This window comes from Oryctolagus cuniculus, chromosome 16, assembly GCF_051225735.1.
Source record: "Oryctolagus cuniculus isolate XC-2025 breed Fujian yellow rabbit chromosome 16, ASM5122573v1, whole genome shotgun sequence".
NCBI lineage: Eukaryota > Metazoa > Chordata > Mammalia > Lagomorpha > Leporidae > Oryctolagus > Oryctolagus cuniculus.
The window spans coordinates 52,371,020-52,376,455 of record NC_142882.1 but is presented as its reverse complement, the minus strand read 5'-3'; the positions used below and the strand labels follow the sequence as shown (position 1 = coordinate 52,376,455).

The following is a 5,436-nucleotide window of genomic DNA, read 5'->3' as shown; positions in this document are numbered from 1 at the left end:
TCCTAATCTTAGTTTGGTTTTCCTGGCAAACAGCGTCATCCTGAAGCTATCCAGGACCCCCTTAAGGGTTGGCTCATTAGAATTAAAACTGCTCCCAGGGTGGGTAGGTGGTCTAGCAGTTATGGTTACTGCATCCTATAACAAAGTATCTGAGATCAACGCCAGCTCCAGCTTCCTGCTAGTGTAGACCCTTGGGAGGCAGCAGTGATGGCTCAAGTACTTGGGTCCCTGCCACCCATGTGGGAGACGTGGGTGGAGTCTCCAGCTTCAGCCTCACCCCACCCCCTGCCATCATGAGCACGTGGGGAGTAAACCAGTGGATGGGAAAGCTTTCTGCCTCTCTCTCTCTTCTCTCTCTCTGCCCATCAAATAAATAATTTTTAAAAAGAAGATTAAGAACAAAAGCCATTTATGGTGCTCGCTTCGGCAGCACATATACTAAAATTGGAACGATACAGAGAAGATTAGCATGGCCCCTGCGCAAGGATGATACGCAAATTCGTGAAGCGTTCCATATTTAAAAAAAAAAAAAAGCCATTTATGTCATCCAGGAAATTCCAAGGGGTTTAGCTAGCTCTGTCAGGCACAAAGGCTTGGGCCAGAGACCAAATACATACATATATATATATATATATATTTTTTTTTTCTTATGATGGCAAAAGCAAAGGGTGGAATGCAGTCTGGCCCAAGATGTCTTTCCCACTTGGGGGTTCACTGACCCTGTTACTGAGAACTCATTTTGTACAGTGTTGCTCCCCCTCTTCATGGAGGAACGACACTAAACCCTGCCTAGGCTTCCTATCCGAGTCACGGCACCATTATGTCGCTCCCCCTCTTCGCGGAGGAACGACACAGGACCCTGCGTTGTTCTTTTGTCTGCTCGGCCCTCCCCGGGTTTGCTGCTGGTTCTTCCCGGGTTGGCTACCGACCCTTCCACCTCCGTGGAAGGGCGGTTCCCCCTACCACTTTCCCCACTTCCGCGGGGGAGCTGCACATCGCCGGCCGGCTCTCTCGGGGGCTGCACAGGTGTTCCCTCAGATAGATGTTCCCCTTAGATGTTCCTGGTGCATGTTGTCTCTCTCCTCCTTTATAGTCCTTTTCCTCCAATCCCAACTCTGCTACCCACACGCCGAGTACGCTGCTCTCCTGCAATCAGGAGCAGGTCCTGCTGTTTATTGGTTGAACTGGAGGCAGCTGTGTAGAAGCTGTTTCCTCCTCTCCCAGCGCCATATTGTGGGAGAGCAGATGCATAGAATAAGTCTTAATTCCAGTAACTTAGTCTAGTCCGAGTTGCTCCCCACAGTACAGTGGCCCTGCAGGCTAGGAGTTCAGTCAGCCCCTGCTATCCCTGGGCACTGTTTCAGGGTTCACCTAGGTTCCCAAATCCCAGGATGCTCAAGTTCTTCATACAAACGACACAGTGTTGCACAGAGCCTATGCACCTCCTCCCATATACTTTGAATCATCACTGGGTATTTTATATTACCTAATACAATGCAAATACTATATAAACAGTTGTTTTACTGTGTTTTTTAGAGTATAATAAGAAGAAAAAGAAGTCTATATGTTTAGTGCAGGCAGAATTTTTGAAAGATATTTTTGATCCATGGTTGGTTGAATCTATGGATGGAAAACTGCAGATACAGAGGTCAACTGTAAGATGCTGTTTAAAGTTGTCTGTTTCTAAACAAAGCTGCTTGTGCTGTCATTTGACAGCATCTGTACAACAAAATAGCCCTGAAGAATTTTACCATTTTCTCCTTTACCAAGAACTAGCAAAGCGAGATCAAGATTCCTGGAGACACAAGCAATTCCCTTTTAACCCAGCCAACCCAGAGTCTTCACAATGCGGTTCCCTCTTCCTAAATGCTGGTCCTCAGCTTTCCTCCTTGCTATCCCAATGGTCCTTTGGTGATCAGCTCAAATACCTTTGCCTGAGAGAGGCACTCACTGATCATTCAATGAAATTTAAGTTTCTTGGGGCTGACACTGTGGTGTAGCAGGTCAACGCCCTGGCCTGAAGCACCGGCATCCCATATGGGCTCCAGTTCGCATCCCAGCTCCTCCACTTCTGAGCTGGCTCTCTGCTATGGACTGGGATAGCAGTAGAGGATGGCCCAAGTCCTTGGGCCCCTGCACCCATGTGGGAGACCCAGAAGAAGCTTCTGGCCCCTGGCTTCAGATCAGCACAGCCCCGGCCGTTGTGGCCAATTGGGGAGTGAACCAGCAGATGGAAGATCTCTCTCTCTCTCTCTCTCTCTATCTCTATCTCTCTGCCTCTCCTCTCTCTATGTAACTCTGACTTTCAAATAAATAAATAAATCTTAAAAAAATTTAAGTTTCGGGCCAGCGCCGTGGCTCACTAGGCTAATCCTCCGCCTAGCAGCGCTGGCACACCGGGTTCTAGTCCCGGTCGGGACGCCGGTTCTGTCCCGGTTGCTCCTCTTCCAGGCCAGCTCTCTGTTGTGGCCAGGGAGTGCAGTGGAGGATGGCCCAAGTCCTTGGGCCCTGCACCTGCATGGGAGACCAGGAGAAGCACCTGGCTCCTGCCATCGGATCAGCACGGTGTGCCGGCCGCGGCGGCCATTGGAGGGTGAACCAACGGCAAAGGAAGACCTTTCTCTCTGTCTCTCTCACTGTCCACTCTGCCTGTCAAAAAAAAAAAAAAATTAAGTTTCACATTGCTTTACTCCATCAGGAGTCTCTGTTTTTCTCCTTCTTAGAACCCATCACCGTCTGTATCTATATGTTTATTTAAGTTTGTTTAATGCCAGTCTGTCCCAGTAATCCATAAATTCCACGAGAATATGGCTCACATCTATTTAATTCACAACTGCCTACCTAATGCCTGTCGCAGTGCTAAGCTCTCAGTAAATATTTGTGGAATGACTGAAAAGATAAGCTAAGGAACATGAGACTTGGTTGTATTTGGTTTCTCCTGTACCTGCCTGTTCCCAAAGTAACCCAGCGCTCTGCGGATGCTTATTATTACTATTTCATCTGAACTTTTGGGACAAAATCTCCCCAAAAGGTAGGGGCTGTCTGCATTTTATAATGCGTTTTGATACGGAAGCCACACCAAGCCCTGTCTTCAGGAGGCAATCTGAGTGAAGCAGCGGATGCAAGACTTCTTTCTCTGCCTCTGCCTCTTCCTCTCCCTTTCTGTAACTCTGCCTTTCAAATAAATAAATATTTTTTTAAAAAACTAATAAAATCTGAAATAAAGATGACTATAAAACATCTCAAAACTTAAAGTAAGAGGAATTGGGGGCCTGTTAACATTAGGCCAGAATTAAAGCAACATTAAGGGGCTGGCACTGTGGCACAGTGGGTTAAGCCATGGCCTGCAGTGCCAGCATCCCATATGGGTGCCAGTTCAAGTCCTGGCTGCTCCACTTCTGATCCAGTCCCCTGCTAATGGCCTGGGAAAGTAGTGGAAGATGGCCCAAGTCCCTGGAACCCAGCACCCACGTGGGAGACCTGGAAGAAGCTCCTAGCTTCAGCCTGGCCCAGCCTTGGCTGTTGTGGCCATTTGGGGGGTGTGGGGAGCAATCCGGACTAGACTAAGTTACTCGAATTAAGACTTATTCTATGCATCTGCTCTCCCACAATGTGGCGTTGGGAGAGAAGTAAACAGCTTCCGCACAGCTGCCTCCAGTTCAACTGATAAACTGTAGGACTTGCTCCTGATTGGAGGAGAGCAGCGTACTCGGCGTGTGGGCAGCCGAGTTGGGATTGGCGGAGGAGGACTATAAAGGAGGAGAGAGACGGCATGCACCAGGAACATCTATGGGGAACATCTAGCTGAAGGAACACCTGTGCAGCCCCCGAGAAGAGCCGGCCGGCGGTGTGCCGCTCCCCTGCGGAAGTGGGGAATGTGGCCGGGGGAACTGCCCTTCCACGGAGGTGGAAGGGATAGTAGCCAACCCGGGAAGAACCAGCAGCAAACCCGGGGAGGGCCGAGCAGACGAAAGAACAGCGCAGGGTCCTGTGTCGTTCCTCCACGAAGAGGGGGAGCGACATAATGGTGCCGTGACTCGGATAGGAAACCTAGGACGGATAGGAAACTTAGGACGGATATGAAACTTAGGAGGGAAGAAACGGGAAGAACTAGGGAAAATATCGGAGAGAGAGACTAGCAAACAGCCTAGGGAAAAGCCGGACGAAAAAGGAGCCGGAAGAAGCTATTGAAAGCCTAGGCATAGACTCGGATACGGACTACGGGGGGAAGCTGGGAGAAATCTCTAAGGTCGAAAGCGAAAGTGAAAGCTAGAACAAACAGACTCGGACGCGGATTGTGGGGAGAGGCCAGGAGAAATGAGGGAGGAATATTGTTGGAGGAAAGCTGGGGGAAATATACCGGGTAGAGAAAAATGTTAGGGAAAATGAAGCCGCGAGTGCAGGCCGAGGCGGATACGAAAGCCACTTTGGGATTCTCAAGTTAGCCCGGGAATAGGGGGTGAAAAGTTAAAACCAGAAGCTGAAACGTAAGCCAGATTGGGATCCGTCTGATTAGCCCGGGGAGCAAAGGACGGGAAGCCAAATCGTGGGGCGGAGACGTATGCTGGGTTGAATTTGCCAGGCTAGCCCGGGGAACTTAGATTGAATGCTAGTGGCGGACACGTAAGCTAAGCTGTGTTACTCGCGGAAGCCGCCGCGTGCAGAGAGAGCACGGGGCGTGAATAGATAGGGAACGGGGCTGGCGTAGGCCGTGGTGCAGACGCGAAGGGCGTGGAAAGCGGAGCCGCGCAGATGAGAGAGGCGCTGGCTGAAGCGGCGCAGAGCCGGGAAGCTGCAGGGATAAGAGAAATAGAAGTTTAGAAGCAAAGTGAGAGAAATAGGAATGCTGGAAGATAGAAGTAAAATGGGAGAAATAGGAATACCCGGAGATAGAGAAATAGAGAAATAGAAAGGCCTCCCCTCAACATGGCAACGAGAAAGTTTGGATTCGGTCTGCCTGATTAAGTGAGGCGATGAGCACCTGGGTGGCTAGCAGCTTGTGCGCCGCAGGTCACCGAAGACAGGCACGAATTAACATCAGTAAGGCTTCCCCACAATGCAACAATTAGGAGGCTTGGATTCGGTCTGCCTGATTAAGGCGGTAAGCGCCAGCAAGCAGCTCGACCAGAGTATGAGCTGCAGGTCACCGAAGATAGGCACGAACCAACACTAATAAGTCTCCCCCACAATAAGGCAATGAGAAGGCTTGGATTCGGTTTGCCTGATAGGTCTTGTAAGTCCCCTGCAGGCAGAGCAGAGCATGCGCTGCAGGGCACCGAACACAGGCACGCATCAGCGCCTAAAAACCTCACAACGTGGCAAAGAGAGGACCCGGATTCGGTTTGCCTGATTGATAGGACTTGTAAGAGCTTGTGGCAACTCTAGCAAGTAGAGCAGAGTGTGTGCCGCGGGACACCGAAGACAGGCGCGTATCAA

At 50.2% G+C, this 5,436-nt stretch overlaps 1 non-coding gene across 1 annotated transcript; it reads left to right on the top strand.

Moving 5' to 3' along the window:
• Nucleotides 1-414: 414 nt before the first annotated feature.
• Nucleotides 415-521, top strand: LOC138845915 (U6 spliceosomal RNA). Its single transcript, XR_011383239.1, has one exon. It is a non-coding gene; the product is annotated as a U6 spliceosomal RNA (small nuclear RNA).
• Nucleotides 522-5,436: the final 4,915 nt, after the last annotated feature.